This window comes from Lolium rigidum, chromosome 4 (genome assembly GCF_022539505.1).
Source record: "Lolium rigidum isolate FL_2022 chromosome 4, APGP_CSIRO_Lrig_0.1, whole genome shotgun sequence".
Lineage (NCBI taxonomy): Eukaryota > Viridiplantae > Streptophyta > Magnoliopsida > Poales > Poaceae > Lolium > Lolium rigidum.
This window is the reverse complement of record NC_061511.1, coordinates 4,017,733-4,042,067: the sequence shown is the minus strand read 5'-3', so window position 1 is coordinate 4,042,067 and position 24,335 is coordinate 4,017,733. Positions and strand designations below refer to the sequence as shown.

The following is a 24,335-nucleotide window of genomic DNA, read 5'->3' as shown; positions in this document are numbered from 1 at the left end:
TAATGATAAAGATTGCTCTCTCCTGCAGGTCATTTACAGATGTACAACTACTCTCCGTTCATGGTCTGCACTACAGAAGGTGGAGAACCGAGACCTGTTTACGGAGGTCTGTACACGGTCGGAGGACACGGCGAGGGATACTTTTTCCTTACATGGGTGGCAGCATAATCTACGGATTGGCCCTCCGCCTTCTTCCTAGGCGTTTTACATTCACTTTGCTTGTTATGTAATTCGTCTCCTTTTATTTTCAACATTATTGAGACTCGTTGAACGGTTGTGTGCATCTTAGCTATGCAGAGGTCGGGTGTAATTGCTTCTCATGAGTAATAAAGCGCCTATTATCTATAAAAAATGTGATCCCACCCACCAAATACTTGGACACTACTGCTGGTATCTTCTTGAAAACACTTGATGCGAGTAAAAACAAAAACTAATGTAATAGGTCAACAAGTCTTGATAGCTGATTTCAGAAGAAAAAAATCGTTGCACAAGACAATTTCTTCTCACACCACCCATTGAGTAACAGTAAAATGGGTCTAGCTAGGAGCTCTCACAGCCATTTAGTATCCTAAGCCGTTCGATCTAACCATCTAATGGTCTACAACTACACAGTATTACCGAATAGTCCTCTTCCTTCATTCCATCCCGTCAAAGGCCAGTGCTGCCTCATTTTGACATATCGAGCGCGTCACGGCCTGCCAACATGACTGGGCTGCTTCTCTGGAAACTGACTTGGACGCCTTTCCGTTGACCGGGCCGAAATTAGAGATTGATGGGCCTATACGGTTGCCTCCTCCTCATTACTTTTGCTTGCAATTGTAGTCCAGTAGGGACTCGGGAAGACGGAGCGGTCGCAGAGAGAGGCCATGGCGGCGCCGCCGCCATTATTGCGCGATTGATGCTATTGCAGACGAGCCAAATTTTATGTTTCCTTTCTCTCCGCTGGTCATGGTGGACGCGCGTTTTATGCCTGTACCTCCTCTGCTGGTTCTTCAATCCTCATACGACAGCGACTGTCCCACGGCGGCGACACCCAACTGCTAGCGTTTCGGGATGGCTACAGTGAGCGGCCACAGATCCATGGGGCCGCCTCTCTTCGGGCTCATTGGCCGCCATGATGCCCGGCTACCTTCCGGCGGTAAGCTTTTGGGCAACGCCCCTGAATAACAAGTGCTTAATATCATGAATGTGATTTGTTCACCTCCCGTCAGATTATTCACTTATTGATTTGTCTTCTCGTCGGGTACCGGAGTCAGTTTTTGTATGGGGGCGGAGAAGGGAGAAGGAGGCGTAAATGGTGGCGGCAGCAGGGTAGGGCACGACCAGCGACGACTGGACGGCTTGTTCATGCAGATGACAGGTGCGTCCCATTCTGCCTTACATCTCCACGAGATCTGTACGATTTTTGGCTTTGAAGCATCTTGGTGGTGTTATGTTAGATCTAATTATATCTCTGGATCCAATTCTTGGCCTAATATTGCAGTTTGTATTGATTTATTTTAGGAGCTACTCCTGATAAATATTACGGTGCTGCACACAGTTTCTTGATGTATACATCTTGTTGTCTATGCAATGAACCGAGCTTTCAGTTGCGTAGGATAAACAAACTGTGTGCTTGTTATTCTTATAATGCAGTTATTGGTTCCTGGGTCTACACAATTTCAGACCAAATGCAGGCCTTGCAAACCATGAATGTGATAGTTGGTTTGCAGTCCAAGAGTTCCAGTCTGTCTATTCCAAACTTCGTTATTGGAATGTTGTGTGTCAAGTTCTCTTTAATAACAAAACATACAACTGATGTAATGCTATGAATATATATCATATTGAAGGAAATCTCTCCGCATGATGATTTATTCAAGTGCCTTTTTCTTGTAATTGGCCAATGCAGCCAAGATGTGCTCATCCGTTATGGTAATTCCTACATCTGTATGGCATCTTGTAATAAATTCTCGAAATTCTCAGCCCAGAAAATACTCATGTAACCATGTATGCAGGTGCCCTGTAGAGTACCACCCATATCCTGTTTACAGTAATGATTTAGAAGATATAGTTTGACTATGACAAGCTAGCTTGCACAAATCTTATTATGGATATTTTATTCTGTGTTCGAATATAATATTTTTTCTACCATATTAGTTAGCTGTTGCATGAAACAAATCATATGAATTATCCTCATGTTGAGACTGCAAAGAGGTTAAGCTTAGGTACCCTGGGCTTAGCACATACTCCATTCTTATTTTTTACATGCCATTTGATTACTGCAGGTAGGTGTACAATCAACATTTTTTTGTTATCTCGGTTATTTTCTATTCCCACTTAATACTTTGACTGCTTCTGTATTTGGTTACTTAACCTTTTTTAGCCTTTTGGGGTATACAGAGGATCTGTAGCTGCATAGATGCCAGGTTTTACTCCCTGTTATCTAAACTGTCTCCTCCATATTCAAATGAATTTCTTGCAAATATGTGATTGCTGGAAAATATTCATTTCTAATTTGTTCTTGCTTCAGTTTATGACCATGAAAAGGTTCACTACTGTGATACTCTGTCGGAAGGATTACCCTTAGGCTTTTCCAGATTGGTATTTTAGTAGATTTTTCTCAAATAAGTTTTTATGTATATGAAGTGGTTATAGCAGCCTTGAAGGGAACATAATGAAAATAATAATAAAATCTTATGAAAAAATGATGTTAGAAAGAATATATACAATGTACTACAATATGACAATGGGTTTAAGGAGTTATTTGCATTGCTTCTCTATGTAAACTTAATAAATGTTACTGACTTGATTGCATTGCTTCTGTCAGAATCTCATTACGATGCTTATTGTTTATTCAACTTCTGTTGGTTCCCCCCAGGATACTATAACAACCTCCAACGACTTGAGGTAAGAACTTTGCATCTATTTCTACCAGTGGGAAATCTTATACCTGGGATGATTTCTAATCATGCTTTAGTACTTTGATGTGTATCAAGCACAAATTTTAGCATTATTTTTTCAATCTATTTTATACATACACTAGAAGCATGTAAGTGCTGATTCGGAAATTCTGCTAATTCGCCAAAGTCTATGGATACCACGCCGTGTTGGCGGCCATCGGTTTATTAACTCCTGCAGTGCTATTAGTTTATGGGCGCAGAAGATGCAAATCTGGGACCAGCGACTTTGATCGACCAGTGTTGCTCCACCCTTGCAAGATAGATTCACCAGACAACCTTTGATTACTTACTGTCCGCGTGAAGCTAATTTGTAACTCACAATGGTGTGTGCCTTCGGTTCTTTCTCTCTTCCATCTAGCCTTTCATCCTCTGCCCCTTCCCCTTGGGCGGCCATGGCTCTTGCAGCGTGGTGTTACAGTGGTTTTCAGGAGCCTTACTTCTTTCTGCGGACACTCAGGTAGCTTACTTGATGTTACTGTTTAAGGAATTGTCGAATTGCTCTATTCGTACTGGATTTGGCATGATGGCTTGAAGGTGTAGCGGCCACTCGATTCCCCTTCTACGTTTCTCGCCTTGATATGTCTTCCCAATCTGATAGGTTTCGTTCATTTTTTCCTCCTTATTCTCTTGGTAGGTAGGCTGTAGCGGCAGGATCAGGGGATGTGTGTGGAGTTGTGGACACCTCTAGCTTTGGCGCTCCAGCGTTCATGCCTCCAGGGGAAACTGATGCAGGTCAAACGCCAGATCCAGTTCATCGCCTCGCCATGATTAGGGTAAAGCAACAACCACACATCTATTCTTAGTTGCGAATTTCGAGTTTTTGGGGTTTCAATCCATTGGTTCCTGTTGGGGTTTGGCAGGAGAAGGTGCCTGCAGACATGAGGCCATTGTTGGGGCACACATGAGAAATGTTCTAGCTTTGACGGGACGGCATACAGATTACGCTGTAGACCATGTTGATCTGGCTTGAAAAGTAGTGTTGCAGCTCTCTTTCTTGAGTCTGTAGTTCTACAGGAGTTTATCTGGCATATAGCTAGAAGTTTATTTTGCAGTACATAGCAAATTGAAGCTGTTGGGTTGCTATTGTATAACAGTAGCTGATGTTTGATTGATGGGTTGTGCTGCTTGGAGTAGTTTACCATGTTACATAAATGGTACATTGATTGAGCCATCTGGGCAGTCTTTTACATTTGCTTATCTTAAAACAACATAGAGTGGAGCTTCATGCTGGGCAATAATGTAGGAGATAGAATAAACCTGTCAGCTGAGTCCATATACTATTTTCTTTTACACTCAAAAATGATCTCAGGACCGGATAAAAATAATGGTGTTCAATCTTTCATCTGACGTTTTTCTTTGGCTTCAGCCTTCAGGTTGTCCCATAATATGTGATTTAACTGGAGTTAGAAGTAAATTTGTATATACTAAAGACGTGGCTTATTTTCCTTGAAATTGATACTTTGGTGAGAACAAAATACTGGAGGCCATCATCATATCAATATGGGTAAGCATACATATTCGCTTTTTACTGACTTTTGTTCTTTGTTTTAAAATTTTGTTTTCTGAAATCTAGCTGCCTACAAACATGATTCATTATTGAACAGTGATTCTAAACAGCACAAAAGAAGCTGTGTGTAGCATCGATCGTTGTGATCCTTTGAACTGACATATGTAAATTCTTTGCATTATTAGATTTTTCTACAGGATCTGTGCCACTCATATATTATCCATATTTTTTCAGTGTTTGAACTAACCAGTTATTCTCGTGTACCTTCTATTATCCATTTCTCGAGATGGACGGGCGCAGCAACGCGCGCTTCCATGGTCTAGTGTACTTTAGATCGAGTCCTTTCCACTACAAGCTCCAATTGTTATATAGGTATGGCTCTGAAGTTGATGGCAGACCTAAATGCTTCTATCAAAGAGCTTCCCGCTTTATTTTCGACTCAGTCCTCAGCCGAAAGAATTTGATCTGTACTATTTGGACAGAAAAGCACCAAACTATTGAAAAAGATAAAATTTAGTGCTAAAAATAATGCTTTTCACATGATAAAGTTTCTCCTTTTTACATAGACCACAAAAAATATTGTTTTTTCGTGAAACTTGACGAATGCACATACATAATGAAGATGTACATGTAGAATTTTTTATCCAAATTTTTCGACATTTCAAAATATACTTTTTTGGTAGAGGGAGCATACGCACCCGGGAGCCGAATTGAATTTCCGCAAACTATTCATTTTATTAGCACTCTGGCCAAACCAGGCTATACGAAGGAAGGATGGAATTCAATCTATGTGCATTCCTCACCCTAAAATAATATGATGTGTATTATTCGGACTAAAAAACACCAAACTCTTCATTTTATTAGGCAGTTCTTCAGCAATAAAAGTGGGAAATCCATGATGCTCTTGGACTGACACCAATGCCACGATCAACCCAACCACCATCATAACCCTATAATGTCGGTATTGGAATTCAAAAGGGCTAATCAAAAGTGGGTGATATATATGTCAACAATCTCCATTTCCAATGATATAGTTGTTACACTTGCTCGGGGAGCTTAACTTTGTTATCCCTATATCTTGTACAACATCAAAGTTTCAGATATGAATGTAAACTGAGTTAGAGTACATTTCTAGTACTTCTGAATATGTTAGGATTAATTACCCGATGCTCACCAGTAAACTCATGTTGATCAACACAAAACCTACAGAATTAGCCATACAGGTGGAGTATCCTCTAAACTATGACCCATTCAAACATTATATTACAATCTTTTTTCTGTTTATGAGTTTACTCTCAGAGTTCTCATAAAGGTTTTAATGAGGTAATATCAACACACGAGTATATGTCATACCTCCTTACTAATGAGTTTTATCCTTTTGATGTTTTCTCATATAAGTTATGAAAGATACAATGATCATCATATGTTGCATCATTTTCTCCTTACTTTTTTGATGGGGTTTTTGTAAGAGTACTTTTCCCCTAAGTGTGTTTTTAGTAATTGGTGACAATCTTATGGGCTAATGTTTTCATCGAGTTTATATGTAGGAATACTCCATAGGTATTTCTTATAGTCCATGTGTTGGATTCAAATGTGGATGCCGTGAAGATAAACATATACCACAGGGTATTGGCATCAAGATCATCGATTTCAAAAGAAGAATATTATATGATCAAAATCTTGAGTGTTTGAGTGCAAGAGAAGAATTCAAGATATGACCCTAAGCCGGTGTCATGATAGTCTCATGAGTTGAGATATGGTTGACTTAGGCTTAGAGCATGCAATCAAATGAAGAGTTCTTTATGTGCCTCAAGATATTATGATAGAGCATGAGGAGATACAAGTTGTCCAACACTAAGAGTGAAGATTGAATTCAAGTTCGTAAACACATGAAGCATAGAGATTATACCACTTTTAATCATGTGATCTTGTGGTAGGGTAAGCTTTATCAGTTATGCTTTGTGAACTAACCCATCATATATGTGTGTTTGTGATGTCTATATGGGTTATGTATCTCAAGAAATTATGCTTGAAGCTTGTCGTACATTTGGTGATAATGAACTTATGAAGATGTGCTTCAAGGTAGCTTTCCCATAGTGGTGTATGGGGGAGCAATCATGAGTCTTCACGAAGCAACAATGATCAAGTGAGGCATTCTGTCTTGAATGGAGCTTGAAGCGTTGTAATCAAGATCAAACAGGATGCGCAATGAAAAGATATGGTCTTGCTAGGTTTTCCTTTTAGCGGTCTCAGGGTGGTTGTTGGGAGACCGGATTATAGGGGATAGATAAAACACTATTAAGAGGGGCTTTTGGTTGGGTAACTTGATCGGATTTTTTTAGGGAGCTCAATCCTTTGCATTCTTTGCATCCCTTTATCCTTGTTGCTTTCTTGGTGTTTCTCTATGTGAGGTTCTTGAGCTTGTTGCTAGCTTTTTAACAAGCCTAAATTCATCAAAAATGAAATTCGTATGCATCTTCTATTGCGTTTTTGAGTTTGGACGTCTATACTGTTTCATGACGTTGTGAGAATTCTTCTCAAAAATTATATAAAAATATTATATGAGGAGTCCTAAAATTTTCAACAAAATCGGCTGCATCTTAATCAGAGCTTGGGAATTTTGTCAAAGTTTAGTTCTTTCGAGAAAACTGCGTTTGAGGGTTTTCTGGCGAAACCGGCAGCCAAACCGGCTGGGCCGGTCCCTACGCCGCTCTGAACGGCTAGGCTCCGGGCACCACGCCGGTGAACGTTAGAATAGCTTATTGTAAGCCTTTTCGGCTGTAGACCGGCAGCTGCCGGCTGGTCCGGCCCAGGCGCATGTTTTTGGCTGGCACGCCGGTTCCCTCGGCCCAGGCTCCGGCCTTGCCGGCCGTATGGCGCCGATTTGGTTTGGCACTGGCTCTGGCTCTGGCCCATTGGCCTTGCCGCTAGCTGGTCCGGCATGTGGCCTAGTGCTGCCGATTTTGCAGTTGGTTTGCCTCGCAGGGAACCCTCCAAACGGCTAGTTTTCCCCCTTGGACTATAAATAGCTACTCTTCCTCCTTGAGGAGGTAAGGTCTCTCTCTCTCTCTCTCTCTCTCTCTCTCTCCTGCTCCATTGTTGAACCTCAAAAGGTTGCTTTCTCTCCATTCCCCCCATGATTCTTGCATATTTTTGAGGGATTTGAAAGAGGAGATCTAGATCTACAATCTCCACTAATCATTTTCTCCGATCCTCTAAGTGAGGGAAACTGTCGGGACCTAGATCTTTGAGTCATTTGTTGATTTCCTCTATTTTTCTTACTATCTAGTTTCTCCATAATTTATTGCTTTGGTGGGATTTGATTGTGAAGGTTTTGAGCACCCTCGGTGCTCTTTCTTTTGCATCCTTGCGTAAGTGTTGAGCTCTCCATTACGTTTAGTTTGACTGAGAGACCGTGAGCTTGTTACTCTTGGAGGGGTTACCTCCTACACTACTAGGAAATGGCCAACCGCCGGCGTCCTGAAATGGCCTACCGCCGGCGTTTTTGCATTCGCCGGCGATCACCTCGCCGGTGGTAACGCCTCATCGCCGGCGCCTACCAATTCGCCGGGGGTAAGTGCCGTTACCGCCGGTGTTTTACCAATTCGCCGGGGGTAAGTCTTGTCAATTCGCCGGGGGTTACTCTTACCGCCGGCGTCTTACCATTTCGCCAGGGGAATCATGTCGTAGTGCTGGCGATTGCAAAACGCCAGGGATACATGTACATTTCGCCTGCGTTAACATTAACAGGAGTAAAAAAATAAAACTCGAATTTCACAGTATATACACCAGAATTCATAGCATATACACAGAATATACATGCAATTACCAGAATGACAGCAAAATAGACATCATTAGCAAGATACACATCATTGGCAATGATACACATTAGAAAGTCCCGAAATGTCCATAACATGCATGCATATGTATCAATAACACAAGTGTCGACCATAGTTCAACCATCACGACTCGAAGTAGCACATGATACACAAATACATATAAGTCCAGTCGACGACCTAGCTAAACAACAATGACATAATAAACTAGAGAGGCGGTGGCGGCAAGCAGCATCACGATGAAAGGGGTCCTCCACATCTCCCTCCTCTGTCCCGCTCGAAAGTTGGCGTATCGAGTTTCCGCATCCTCCAAAGTGGTGTACCCCTTGTAGTTGTTGCCGCTGAAACGGTGGACCTGCCTCCTACAGCCTTCCCGAGTCCTCGTAGACTCCAGGAACCCCGCCGTGGTAGACGACATAGTACGTCATCTATGCAAACACACAACAAAGAAATGTAAGTTGTTAGTACATCCATAGAGAGAGATATAACACATAGGTGTGCAAAATAAGAAACATAAAAAATACTTATGTAATTTATGACTAACATTTGCGGGACACAAAAGTTTTTGACTCAAGTCGACTTCGGCGGGAAGGGACGGATGCCCTCGAGCGTGTTGAATGTTCTCTCGTCACATCCATCTTCTAATCGGCCTTCTATCTCGAAATTAGAAAGTGCGGGGCCATATTTGAACAAGCCACCATTCATGAAGACATCCCTCCATAGTATTGTGCAAATGGTCCGCTGGATCGCACGGAACTCGGCTCTCACGTTTTCATCGGTGGTGTCCGACATGTTGACGAAATTCCCTTGCAGACCAGATGGCAACAAGAGATCGTTCTGAGACCTTACAACCGCCCTCATCTGTAGGATGGAAAACCATGCCTCCATCCCATTGTCATCCGTCGATTGCTTGAGGCAGGGGAACTTGGTTATGTGGTTGCACACATGGCAACCTTTAACTTTCTTCTCATGCCTGAGTTTGTCGACGCCAATCTCAGCTATGAAGCCGCTGAGGGCTTTATCAAGTGTAGACTTAACGTCGGTGAAGTCTTTCTCCTTATCAAGCCCGAAGTCGAGATAAGTGACATGGGAATGATATGGGTGAAAGAGGAGGAGGGTGCAGTACTTGAGTCTGCGCAAAATGGAAATAAACCATCATACTCAGCTATTAAGGAAATTCATGAAAGAATGTAATATAGGGTACTTTAGTAACCAAATACTTACTCGCGAAAATATGGTACGACAAAGCATTTCTTATCCTTGTTTAACACCAAGAAATCCTTGATATACTTCGCGAGAAACGCTTGTTTGTTCTGGGTGGTAGCTGGAGTCATGTAGAAGGGGTCCATGATAGCGATGTGCGCTGTGTTCTCCATGGCGATATCGTGTGCCATGCTGAGCGATACGAGGCGGACCAAGTTTCGGTCTAGCTGTTGCATGTGCAAGAGCCTGAAGATGTCTTCGTACCGAATGAACATCAAGTCCGCGAGGTATGTGTTGACAAAGCCAAAGCCAGTGGGCACCTTGGCTATCAAAATCGGGTACGAGGGATTTCTTTCTTTAAGAAGTAGCTTCTCCTTCATTAGAATAGTTTCATGCACGTTCCTCATATCCGGCGTCAACTTGTCTACAACGTGTGCCGACAGCATCAGCTGGCCTATGTGATGCAACTTCCTCCACGGGGTCGGCAACTTGTCATTAACCACTATCTTGCTTTTGGCAACATCTCCCGACTTCTTCCGCTTCCTGCGCTTCTTCTTACTGCAATTGGGAGTGGCGTTTTGTTTCATACCCTCCGTGGTCGCACCAAGAAGTGTCCTCGGGGTTAGCCCAACACTTGGCGGAGCGGTGAAGGCGGTAGTGTCCTCCTGCTCGGGCGTTTCTTGTGAAAGGAACAACTTCTTCTTTAGGATATGACCGGCGGGTGGTGGCTTATAAGGAGAAACCGCGTCGGCGTCGAGCTCGGCGATGAACGTATCAATGGGATCTTGATCGATGTCCAACGCCTTGTCATGCTGACTCTCGTGCTAACTATCGGGCTGACTATCGGGCTCAAAAGGATCATCAGCCGGTGGAGGACTGGCCCTGCCTTCGCCTTCCGTCAAAGCACTCGTTGGAGCTGGGACCTTGGCTTGGCTAGGGGCATCCGTTGCAGCCTCAGGAGTGACCATGCCATAGGTTGCCTCTGAACCTGAGGCGGTGTTCAGCCGAATTAGGGCTTTCGGCCATAGAAGGATGTGATTTTTGAGGTCCCCGACGGTCGCCGGGGTGCAGATTTCCGGGGGTTGGTAAGGAGGATCGAGGTGTTGGCATCCCGGTAACGACCGATTCACGCGAACCCGGCTGACGCTATCATCCATCCTGACGAAGTGGGAAATCCGCTGTGTTGGCAGGATGACACTGCCGGTCGCTACAACCTTCAACTTGTTGTACACATTCAGTAGCAAGGTGCAAGGAGTCGCGTTCTCCTGTGAAAACATGTGTAGGTCAGAGAGGGGCGACGACAAAGTAACTAATTTGTAGAGCTTGAGAGATGATACGTCGCAAACGTATCTATAATTTCTTATGTTCCATGCTACTTTTATTACAATACTTGAGTGTTTTACACATACTTTACAGCGTTATTTTACATTTTCTGGCACTAACCTATTAACAAGATGCCGAAGTGCCAGTTTGTCGTTTTTCTCGCTGTTTTTGGTTTCAGAAATCCTAGTAAGGAAATATTCTCGGAATTGGACGAAATCAACGCCCGGGGTCCTATTTTTGCACGAAGCTTCCAGAAGACCGAAGAGGAGACGAAGTGGGGCCACGAGGCGGCCAGACACCAGGGCGGCGCGGCCTGGGCCTGGGCCACGCCCCCCTATGGTGTCGGCGCCTCGTGCCGCCCTTTGACCTACCCTTCCGCCTACTTAAAGCCTCCGTCGCGAAACCCCCTGTACCGAGAGCCACGATACGAAAACATTACTGAGAGGCCGCCGCCGCCAATCCCATCTCGGGGGATTCAGGAGATCGCCTCCGGCACCCTGCCGGAGAGGGGAATCATCACCGGAGGGGCTCTACATCATCATGCCCGCCTCCGGATTGATGCGTGAGTAGTTCATCCTTGGACTATGGGTCCATAGCAGTAGCTAGATGGTTGTCTTCTCCGCTTGTGCTTTCATTGTTATAGATCTTGTGAGCTGCCTAACATGATCAAGATCATCTATTTGTAATGCTACATGTTGTGTTTGGTGAGATCCGATGAATATAGAATATTATGTTAAGTTGATTATCAATCTATCATATATGTGTTGTTTATGTTCTTGCATGCTCTCCGTTGCTAGTAGAGGCTCGGCCAAGTTGATACTTGTAACTCCAAGAGGGAGTAATTATGCTCGATAGTGGGTTCATGCCTCCATTAAATCTGGGACGATGTGACGTAAAGTTCTAAGGTTGTGGATGTGCTCGTTGCTACTAGGGATAAAACATCGATGCTTTGTCTAAGGATATTTGTGTTGATTACATTACGCACCATACTTAATGCAATTATCTCGTTGTTTACAACTTAATACCGGAAGGGGTTCGGATGATAACCCGAAGGTGGATTATTTAGGCATAGATGCATGTTGGATAGCGGTCTATGTACTTTGTCGTAATGCCCCGATTAAATCACATAGTAATCATCGTTGATATGTATTGAATCTTTATTTGTCAATTGCTCGCCTCGTAATTTGTTCACCCGAGCATGTTAGTTATCTTATTGGAGAGACACCACTAGTGAACTGTGGACCCCGGTCCATTCTTTTACATCTGAATACATTCTATCGCTTTTACTCGTTCTTTGCAAACAAACACCATCTTCCACTCGATACGCTTAATCCTTTGTTTTCAGCAAGCCGGTGAGATTGACAACCTCACTCGTTACGTTGGGGCAAAGTACTTTGATTGTGTTGTGCAGGTTCCACGTTGGCGCCGGTTTCACTGGTGTTGCGCCGCACTACATTCCTCCACCAACAACCTTCACGTGCTTCTTGGCTCCTACTGGTTCGATAACCTTGGTTTCTTACTGAGGGAAAACTTGCCGATGTGCGCATCATACCTTCCTCTTGGGGTTCCCAACGTACGTGTACATCTACGCGCATCAAGCAAACTTTTTCTGGCGCCGTTGCCGGGGAGATCAAGACACGCTGCAAGGGGAGTCTCCACTTCCAATCTCTTTACTTTGTTTTTGTCTTGCTTTATTTTATTTACTACTTTGTTTGCTGCACTTAAACAAAACACAAAAAAATTAGTTGCTAGCTTTACTTTATTTACTGTCTTGTTTTCTATATCAAAAACACAAAAAAATTAGTTACTTGTCTTTACTTTATTTGCTTAGTTTATTTTACTACTGTTATAATGGGTACTCCTGAAAATACTAAGTTGTGTGATTTCACTAGCACAAATAATAATGATTTTATATGTACTCCTATTGCTCCACCTGCTACTACAGCGGAATTCTATGAAATTAAACCTGCTTTACTGAATCTTGTTATGAGAGAGCAATTTTCTGGTGTTAGTACTGATGATGCCGCTGCCCATCTTAATAATTTTGTTGAACTTTGTGAAATGCAAAAGTATAAGGATATACATGGTGATATTATAAAACTGAAATTGTTTCCTTTCTCATTAAGAGGAAGAGCTAAAGATTGGTTGCTATCTTTGCCTAAAAATAGTATTTATTCATGGACTAAGTGTAAAGATGCTTTTATTAGTAAATATTATCCTCCTGCTAAGATTATATCTTTGAGAAGTAGCATAATAAATTTTAAACAATTTGATAATGAACATGTTGCTCAAGCATGGGAGAGAATGAAATCTTTGGTAAAGAATTGCCCAACCCATGGACTGACTACTTGGATGATCATCCAAACCTTTTATGCAAGATTGAATTTTTCCTCAAGGAACATATTGGATTCAGCTATTGGAGGTACTTTTATGTCCATCACCATGGGCGCTGCAACTAAATTACTTGATGATATGATGATCAATTACTCTGAATGACACACTAAAGAACTCCTCAAGGTAATAAGGTAAATTATGTTGAAGAAACCTCTTCTTTGTGTGATAAGATTGATGCTATTATGTCTATGCTTGCAAATGGTAGATCTACTATTGATCCTAATAATGTTCCTTTAGCTTCATTGGTTTCTCAAGAAGAAAATGTTGATGTGAATTTCATTAAAAGTAATAATTTCAACAACAATGCTTATAGGAATAATTATGGTAACAACAACTTTAGGCCATATCCTTCTAATAATGGTAATGGTTATGGTAATTCTTATGGTAATTCTTACAACAATAATAAGAGTGTACCCTCTGGTCTTGAAGTGATGCTTAAAGAATTTATTAGTACACAAACTGCTTTCAATAAAACTGTTGAAGAAAAGCTTGATAAAATTGATATTCTTGCTTCTAAGGTTGATAGTATTGCTCTTGATGTTGATCTTTTAAAATTGAAAGTTATGCCTGAGAAAGTTGAAGATGCTAGGTTTGCTAAAACAAATGCCATCCAAGTTAGAATTAATGATAATATTAGATTGTTGGCTGAATTGCATGCTAGGTGGGATAGAGAAGAAAAAGAAAAACTTGCTAAAGAAAATAATGTAGCTAAAGTATGGACTATTACCACCACTAGTAATGTTAATTCTTCACATGTTGCTGCACCTCCTACTATTAATGGTAAAATAATTGGTGTTGGCAATGTTTCTACTCCTAGTGCAAAGCGCACAAAACTGCCTGAAACTGCTGAAACTGCTGTTTGTGATAAAACTGCTGAAATTTTTCAAAATATTGGTGAAAATGATTCCATTGCTGTAGAACATAATGGTTTAGATTTTGATGATTGTCATATTACTGAAGTTATAAAGTTCTTACAAAAATTTGCTAGAAGTCCCAATGCTAGTGCTATAAATTTAGCCTTTACAAAACATATTACAAATGCTCTCATTAAAGCTCGGGAAGAGAAATTAAGACTTGAAGCTTCTATTCCTAGGAAGTTAGAAGATGGTTGGGAGCCCATCATTAAAATGAAATTCAATGATTTTGAATGTAAAGCTTTATGTGATCTTGGTGCAAGTATTTCCGTTATGCCTAAGAAGATTTATGATATGCTTGACTTGCCACCATTGAAGAATTGTTATTTGGATGTTAATCTTGCCGATAATGTTAAAAAGAAACCTTTGGGGAGGATTGATAATGTGCGCATTACGGTTAACAATAACCTTGTCCCCGTTGATTTTGTTGTCTTGGATATCAAATGCAATGCATCTTGTCCTATTGTGTTGGGAAGACCTTTTCTTCGAACCGTCGGTGCTGTTATTGATATGAGGGAAGGTAATATTAAATATCAATTTCCTCTCAAGAAAGGTATGGAACACTTCCCTAGAAAGAGAATGAAGTTGTCTTTTGATTCTATTATTAGAACAAGCTATGATGTTGATGCTTCATCTCTTGATGTTACTTGATTTGCACTTTCTGCGCCTAGCTGAAAGGTGTTAAAGAAAGGGTTTTCTATTTTCGTGCCCTCAGGTCCTTAGTTGTACTCAGTTTTCCCCAGCTCCTTAGTTTTTCCTCAGTTTTCCCCAAGCCCTTGTTTGAAACCCGCAGAAGCAGCTCAGACGGCAGGATTCCCGTTTAGTTGACCGTTCTGTCACGTGTGGGGCCGCGTCTTGTGGGGCCGCGTCGTGTGGGGCCGCGTCGTGTGGGCCCGCGTCGCGTGGGGCTGGTAGAAAGGGACCGCGTGGGACAGGACGAGAAGCGTTTGGTTGCACGTGAGCAGGAGCTGGGTTCTGTCTCTCTCGGCCCCAAATTGGCATTATTAAGTGCACCTTTTTCCCCTCTCTCTCTCTGTCATTTTCACCAAATTAGTATAAAATCTAGAGAAGCTTGCATTTCTGACTTTCTTCAATTATTTGTGCCTTTTGGCCCTCGTTGTTTGCCCAATATGGCAGCAAATCTAGTACTCCCTCTGGTCCATATGTATGTAGTTAAATCTAGAAGCAAATCTCCGGGATAATGTACGATAAATTCACAGTCATAGTAAATCAAGAAAACTAAGTACGGCCAACAAAATATAGTAGACTAGGGATAGATAATCCCTAGATAATATGGATAGATAATAGGCTGCATACACGAGCAGCCAACATAGTAACAAGGTTCTTCACGAGCACCATCATACTAACATAACAACAAGAGATCCCTAGCTAACAACAAAGGGATCCCAACAACAAACTAGGAGGCAGCAGCAGCAGCACACGTCCAGGACTCCGCCTACCCCATCTGGCTCTGCCTCCACTTGTTGCTCTTGCTCCCCTTGGGAGCCTTGGGCTTGAGCGGAGGCATGCGCCCGGCGGAGATCTCCACCCGCCGCAAGCTGCGGAGGTGCATGCCGAGCGCCCTGTGCTTGGCGCGGAAGGAGTGGACGTTCACCGTCGTGCCGACTTTGGGGAAGGTGTTGCTGATGTTCTCAGCATGCGTGACGAGGCAGTTAAAGTCCGTGGCGCCGAGTCTCCTGGTGCAGAAGGGGCACCTGTACACCTCCTTGGCGAAGTAGGAGATGTACTGGCCGACCTGCAGCCTCCGCAGGACCTGGCGAGTCTTGACGTCCTCCTCCTCTTCGTCGCTGCCGACGTCGCTGCCAGACATCTGATCCATATCAAACAGAAACTAGTGAATGAGTTGCAACGATGACTAACGTACATGATAACAAAGTTAAGAAAAACGGAGTCAGCCTCAGTTAGAGTGGACATGATTATATATCTACAGGGAAGGTGTTAGCGAACTAAAGCTCATGCACAACAGATTTGTACACAGCAATGGTTCGCTGAACCCTCCCTGTAAAAATTTGTGCCTAACCATTCATCATAGGCAAAGAAACAGATTCTAGATCCGAACTAGATCTAAACTTGAACACATTCGAGATTATTTGCAAAATTAAACGGTTGATATCTTTTGATTAGTGCATAAAATAACTGATTGAGATCCCATGATTACTTGCATAAATTAACTGATTGAGATCCAATATTACTTGCATAAATTAACCGAACAGCCGAACCCCAAATCTTAAACGAAATCAAGAAGTGATCAAAACAAAATGGAATAAAATCGGCACAAATATTAGCCCAATACTCATCCATCTACAGATTCATCTACACCAGCAAAAATAGGGTTCAAAAAGGAATGGGGAACAAAAAGGAAGCAAACCGTAGTTACCTCGTTCCATGGGTCCTCCAGGGAGGTGTCGTAGGGGTTCGGGGGCGGGACGTACGGCACGGGGTCGTAGGGGTCCCATCCCGCCGGGATCTGACTGCCACCGGCGGCAGCAGCCTCCGATGCACCGGCGACGGCGGCGGCGGCGGCGTCGTCGTCGTCCGTAGAGGGGACGGCGCCGAAGATGGAGGCGTCGCGCTTTGAGCCAACCTCGACGATGGGATTGGCATTCTCCTTGTCCATCTCTCCGGCGGAGGAAGGGGAAGAGGGAGAGGGAGAGGGTTTTTTGCTTTGGAGAAGATGATGGGACGTGAGAGAGTTGGCGATGCGTGAGCGAGTGAGAGTGACAGAGAGAGTGCGAGGAGGCGTCTATAAAGGCGAGGGGTGGTTAATGCGACTCGCGTCCTATGCGTGCACAGGTGCACGTCTGCACGTCTTGGACTTCTGCAATGCGACACGCGTCCACGATTGCACGTCTCGACTTCTCCACCGCGACCCGCGTCTACGCGTCAACAATTGCACGTGTCCTCGAGTCTAACCCTGGAAATTTAGATATACTCAGGTATACCCTCGAGTCTTATACTAGCATTTTTTGTGTGCTCAATTTTCCCCTCGAGTGCTAATACTGGCTAGTGCAATATACTCAGTTTTACCCTCAAGTGGCTGGTCAACGAGAGAGTCAACAAATGAGATTAACTAGTTAAATGAGTCATTTAATGTGCAAAAAAATCCTAAAAAGAGTGGCACTTACTCATGGAGTCTTTACCACAAATTGCCACTTCTCAAATCATAGATAAATCAAGTTTTACCACAAATTGCCACTTCTCAAATCACCTAGTAGCTATGAAGGTGCATGGTTTTCCACAATAAGCCCTTCCCAAAACAGCTTCCCCCAAATCATACTTTGTCTAAATGAGGCCACAATTCTCACACTGATGTATATTGGTATTGCAAATAGTTTGAGGTAGGCCAAGATGGGTTTCATTGTACAAAACACGAATTTTCCATTTTTTAAATCTCATATTTGAATCCCTTAGTCTATTTACTACTCAGGTGCCCTTGGTTTCTTTATAGTACTCAGTTTTGCCCTCTCTCTTCACAAATTCTCGCAGACGTGCATCATCGCCCTGATTGGTCTAGCCCATGTCACGCGGATCGTGCCCGCCGACCGTTGATCGTATGATATAGGGAACGGGCAGGATAACCCCTCTCTGTCTCTCTGTTGGCGTTATTTTTCACGCAAAAAATGATAAACCATCACCGATTTGTTGTTACCATTACTTTTCACGCAAAAAAAAAATGATAAACCATCACCGATTTGTTGTTGCCATTACTTTTCACGCAAAAAAATGATAAACCATCAACAATTTGTTGTAGCCATTACTTTTCACGCAAAAAATGATAAACCATCAACAATTTGTTGTAGCCATTACTTTTGACGCAAAAAAAATGATAAACCATCACCGATTTGTTGTTGCCATTACTTTTCACGCAAAAAATGATAAACCATCACCGATTTGTTGTTGCCATTACTTTTCACGCAAAAAATGATAAACCATCAACAATTTGTTGTAGCCATTACTTTTCACGCAAAAAATGATAAACCATCAACAATTTGTTGTTGCCATTACTTTTCACGCAAAAAATATGATAAACCATGCATCACCGATTTGTTGTTGCCATTACTTTTCACGCAAAAAAATGATAAACCATCAACAATTTGTTGTAGCCATTACTTTTCACGCAAAAAATGATAAACCATCAACAATTTGTTGTAGCCATTACTTTTCACGCAAAAAATGATAAACCATCTATCTTTGTATAGAATGATAAACCTATCACGTATGATTTTTGAGGTCATTTAGAGAAGGCAGAAAAAACCTAATTTGTTACAAAAGCTGGTTTCGAGTGAGACCTAACCAAGTTTGGCATACATGATGGCATACCTATAACAACAAGGAATATCTAAAAGGGAAAGTTTCAGAAAATTTGAAATTTAGGGTGAAAATGATGCCATACATGATGCTGTTTTTCGAGGTTTTGACCTGAAAATCAATTTGGGTATTATAAAGGGAAATAAAATGTTCGAAAAATGTAAAAACGAAACAATCTATCTATCTATGTATAGAAGATCAGCTGTATGAAATTTGAGGTTATTTAGAGAAGGTAGAAAAAATCACCTTGTTAGAAAAGCTGGTTTCATCGAGACGAAACGGCATGCGCTTAAGCAAAGTGATTTTTTCGAACATCTCCAAATGACCCCAAATTTTCCATACATGATGCCATACGTGTAACAACAAGGAACCCTATCTAAAAAGTGTCAAAAAAGTTTGCCCAACCGTATAGCTCTATCAAAAAGAACCTCACCATGGCGCTAGTATAATTTTGGGATAGTTACAAACTTTCGTTACCTAACCTTCAACATGAAACTTGTTTCAAATTCATTTTGGCCTACAAGAAACAAATCCCAACTTGATTCGAGCACCACAGCCTCCAAACGATGCCGATGCCGATATCGGCATGGTCAGAACGGCTATGCTCGCCGCCACTGCTAGGTCAACGTCGGGATGCACCCTCAATCCCGTCCCCTCATTCGATCACTGACACACCAGCGATACCGTCGAGGCCAATGCCAAACGTACATGCTGATGCCAATGCCGAACATGCATGCACGCCGCTGTGGGCACGGCCACGCCGACCCGCTATGCTGGACGCCACAGACCGCCGCGAGGTCTTTCCCTTCGCCACCACACTCTCCTAGCACCCACCTATACACGCCGGAAAGGAGAGACACTAGTTTTCTCTACATTGCTCGCGTTCGTGTCCGACACGGTCGGTCAAAGTTTTGAGGTGGTCGTCGATGTCGTCGACCATTTCTTCTCTTCTTTGCATGGTTAAACGCGTCTAGTTCATATCTATCTAATGCGTCCGGTCTCGCCTCATGCAGTTCTTTGTGGACGTCGATCTCATCTCGGCACCCCGCATGCCACCTCCTCCGTGCCATCGCTGTAGAGCTCCGTTTAAAAATCTAATCCTACCCGTGTATTGCCCCTTGTATCGGCGTCATGGCCCCACTTGTCATTTGATATACCGAAGCCCCACTCGTTCGCGTTTTGGTCGGGGATACAGCGATGCTTACGGTCAAACAAAGATGGATGGTCCGACGTGTCTTTGCGGGCTCTACATGGCCCCACTAGTCGGAAGATAACGGTCAACCGTCGGGCAACCGGCCGTTACATCACGTGTGATGGTTTCAGACAAACGTTTGGGTAAAACTGAGGAAAAACTAAGAAGCTGGGGAAAACTGAGCACAACTAAGGACCCGAGGGCACGAAAATAGAAATCCCTTAAAGAAAAGCACTTCTTGGGAGATAACCCATGTGTTTATTTTACTACAGAAATTTTTGTTTTGTTGAGTCTTGGAAGTTGTTTACTACTGTAGCAACCTCTCCTTATCATGTTTTTGTGCCAAGTAAAGTTTCTATGCTAAAGTTGATGTTATATTTGGGATCGCTGCGTAGAAACAGCATTGCTATCTGTCACGAATTCTGGCATAAGTCTCTGTAAAAAATTCTAAAAAATCTGCAAATTTACGAGCGTGATCCTCAGATATGTACGCAGCTTTCATTAGTTTTGAGTTTTTCCATTTGAGCAAGTTAAGTGCCCAGTCCAGATGCATCTTTACGGACTGTTCTGTTTTTGACAGATTCTGTCTTTTATTTCGCATTGCCGCTTTTGCTATGTTGAATGAGTTTCTTTCTTCCATTAACTTTCAGAAGCTTTGTGCAATATCCAGAAGTGTTAAGAATGATTGTGTCACCTCTAAATATATGAATTTGTGGTTATGCACTAACCCTCTCATGAGTTTGCTTGAAGTTTGTGCGAAGAAAGTTTTCAAGGGTCAAGAGAAGAGGATGATATACTATGATCAAGAAGAGTGAAAGGTCTAAGCTTGGGGATGCCCCGGTGGTTCATCCCTGCATATTTTAAGAAGACTCAAGCATCTAAGCTTGGGGATGCCCAAGGCATCCCCTTCTTCATCGACAACATTATCAGGTCACTTCTAGTGAAACTATATTTTTATTCCGTCACATTCTTATGTTCTTTACTTGGAGCGTCGGTTTGTTTTTATTTTTGTTTTGTTTTGAATAAAGTTGGATCTCTCCATTCTTATATTGGAGATATTATGCTCCGCTTTTTCTTATGGAACACTTGTGTTCTTAATTGTGCTTTAATGTTCATGGCGAAAGCTTATTGCTTCGTTAAATTGTTATTTGGTTGGAATTGGAAAGTGCTGCATATGGTTTGGCAATTGTTTGAGCTCTCATAGATCATGTTTAAGCTCTTGCATCATGTAGTTTAATCTATTAATGAAGAACTACTGTAGAGCTTGTTTAATTTGGTTTGCATGATTGTTCTCTCTAAGTCTAGATATTTTCGGGTAAAATGTTTGAACAACGAGGAAGACAGTGTAGAGCCTTATAATGCTTGCAATATGTTCTTGTGTGAGTTTTGTTGTACCTGTTCATACTTGTGTTTGCTTCAAACAACCTTGCTAGCCCAAACCTTGTACTGAGAGGAAATGCTTCTCGTGCATCCAAACACCTTGAGCCAAAATCCATGCCATTTGTGTCCACCATATCTACCTATTATGTGGTATTTTTCTTCCATTCCAAAGTAAATTACTTGAGTGCTACCTTTAAATTTCATTCCTCTACCTTTACAATATATAGCTCATGGGACAAATAGCTTAAAAAGTATTGTGGTAATGAATATGTAGTTATGTGTCTTAATTCTTATAAGTTGCTTGTTGAGCGGTAACCATGTTTTCTGGGGACGCCATCAACTTTACCTTTGTTGGATATCATGTGATATGCTATGCATGTTCGTCTTGTCTGAAGAAAATGGATTTCATGATCAAATGGTTTGAGTATGCATATGTTAGAGAAGAACATTGGGCCGCTAACTAAAGCCATGTATCATGGTGGAAGTTTCAGTTTGGACATACAACCTCAATCTCTTATGAGAATATTAGCTATTGTTGAATGCTTAAGCATTAAAAAGAGGAGTCCATTATCTGTTGTCTATGTTGTCCCGGTATGGATGTCTAAGTTGAGAATAATCAAAAGCGAGAAATCCAATGCGTGCTTTCTCCTTAGACACTTGTACAGGCGGCATAGAGGTACCCCTTTGTGACACTTGGTTGAAGCATATGTCATGTGATGATAATCCGTGTTTTCCGAGATAGTAGGACAAGGTGCGAGCACTATTGGTAATCTATGCATGAGACATGCAACTTGTAGGAAGTATTATGCATAGCACATATGAATTATTACTACCGTTGACAAAATTGTTTCTATGTTTTCAAAACAAAAGCTCTAGCACAAAAATAGTAATCAATGCTTCCCTCTGCGAAGGGCCAATCTTTTACTTTATTGTTGAGTCAGTTTACCCATTCCCTTCTATCTTAGAAGCAAACACTTGTGTTAACTGTGTGCATTGATTCTTACATGTTTACTTATTGCACCTGTTATATTACTCTATGTTGACAAATATCCATGAGATATACATGTTACAAGTTGAAAGCATTCGCTGAAACTTAATCATCCTTTGTGTTGCTTCAATGCATTCTACTTAGAATTTATTGCTTATGAGTTAGCTCTTATGAAAGTCTTATTGATACTTGTCTTGAAAGTATTATTCATGAAAAGTTTTGCTATATGATTCATTTGTTTAGTCATTATCTTTGTTAGCAATCTTTTGTTCAGATCACTCCATTCATCTCATATGCTTTACAATAATGTTGATCAAGTTTATGTTGGTAGCATGTCACTTCAGAAATTATTTGTGTTATCGTTTACCTACTCGAGGACGAGTAGGAACTAAGCTTGGGGATGCTTGATACGTCGCAAACGTATCTATAAGTTCTTATGTTCCATGCTACTTTTATTACAATACTTGAGTGTTTTACACATACTTTACAGCGTTATTTTACATTTTCCGGCACTGACCTATTAACAAGATGTCGAAGTGCCGATTCTGTCGTTTTTCTGCTGTTTTTGGTTTCAGAAATCCTAGTAAGGAAATATTCTCGGAATTGGACGAAATCAACGCCCATGGTCCTATTTTTGCACGAAGCTTCCAGAAGACCGAAGAGGAGACGAAGTGGGGCCACGAGGCGGCCAGACACCAGGACGGCGCGGCCTGGGCCTGGGCTGCGCCCCCCTGTGGTGTCAGCGCCTCGTGCCGCCCTTTGACCTACCCTTCCGCCTACTTAAAGCCTCCGTCGCGAAACTGAAAGAACATCTCATGATCTCTGAGGTTTTGTGTGTTTGTTAACAACACCAGTGACAGTTTAACTATGTGCTAAGTGGTTTACAGGTATAGAAAAGATTCTACGGGTAAATCTCCACCCACTCAAAAAGGAAGAAAAGAAGAACAAGATGGTGCCTGTCCATGGCCGGCACTGCCGGTGAGTGCTCCCCGGCACTGCCGGCGTTTCTGGCCCGACACTGCCGGCCTGTCCGTCGTCCTGCTGAAAAAGAAAAGGGGCCGGCACTGCCGGTGTTTCTGGCCCGGCACTGCCGGCCTGTCTGTCGACGTGCTGAATCAGAAATCTGGCCGGCACTACCGGCGTCTCAAGGCCGGCACTGCCGGTGATTCTCTTCCAACGGGCAGAAAAGCTGGTGGGGTATAAATACCCCCTCCACCTACCTTGGAATGGGGCTCAAACCCTAAGATCTTCATCCACCATTGCTGAGCCACCAAGAACACCAAAATAGCCAGATCTCCTCCCTCAACCACCCAAATCCCTTGTGCTTTGGAGAATCGAAGGAGAAGACCCCGATCTACATCCTCACCAAAGCGTTTTTCATTTCCCCCTCTTATGCTTGAGGGCCCCCTTGCTAGTGTTCCTATTTGGATCCCTAGTTGTTGTTGTTGATGTATGCTTGTTGATTTGTTGTGTTGTTATAGATTTGGGAGCCTCCAATTCAGTTGTGGATGTGTGCCCCAAGAACCTTGTAAAGGCCCGGTTTCCGCCTCGAGGAGATCCCTTAGTGGAAGTGGGCTAGGCCTTCGTGGCGTTGCTCACAGGAGATCTGAGTGAAGCCTTCGTGGCTGTTGGTTTGGCTTGCGTAGCAACCACACTCCTCCAAACGTAGACGTACCTTCTTGCAAAGGAAGGGAACTACGGGAATCATCTCCGTGTCAACGCGTGCTACACTCTCGGTTACCTCTATCCCACTCTATCTCCTATATATTGCGTAGCTATATCTTGATTAGTTGGTAACCTTGCGATGACCCACAAGTATAGGGGGTGTATCGTAGTATCTTCGATAAGTAAGAATGTCGATCCCAACGAGGAGCAGAAGGTGTTGGCAGCAGTTTCGATGAGGGATTCACTGTAAATGCTCACAAACAAGTATTCAAGGGGTTTTGATGTAACAGATGAATAAAGTACGAGTAAGTAAAATGCGAGAGAAATAATTGCAGCGAGTGGCCCAATCCTTTTTAGCACAAAGGACAAGCCTATTTGTTTACTTATAATGACCAAACATTCTTGAGGACACACGGGGATTTTAGTCTATTACTTTCGCTTCATGTGGCTAAATAATCTTCATTGTTTTGATAAGTGTTGTGTGGGTGAACCTATGCTAATGCACCGCCCTTCCTAGGACTAATACATACTTGTGATTATACCCCTTGCAAGCATCCGCAACTACAAGAAAGTAATTAAGATAAATCTAACCACAGCCTTAAACTCTGAGATCCTGCGATCCCTCTTGCATCGATATACTAACGGGGGCTTAGGTTTCTGTCACT

At 42.5% G+C, this 24,335-nt stretch overlaps 1 long non-coding RNA gene across 2 annotated transcripts; it reads left to right on the top strand.

Annotated features, from left to right (window-relative positions):
- Window positions 1-540: 540 nt before the first annotated feature.
- LOC124649092 lies at window positions 541-4,541 on the top strand. Of its 2 annotated transcripts, none has more exons than XR_006986533.1 (3): window positions 541-3,262; window positions 3,424-3,473; window positions 3,578-4,541. It is a non-coding gene; the product is annotated as an uncharacterized LOC124649092 (long non-coding RNA). The 2 variants fall into 2 exon arrangements; XR_006986532.1 differs by having other exon boundaries at window positions 3,574-4,541.
- Window positions 4,542-24,335: the final 19,794 nt, after the last annotated feature.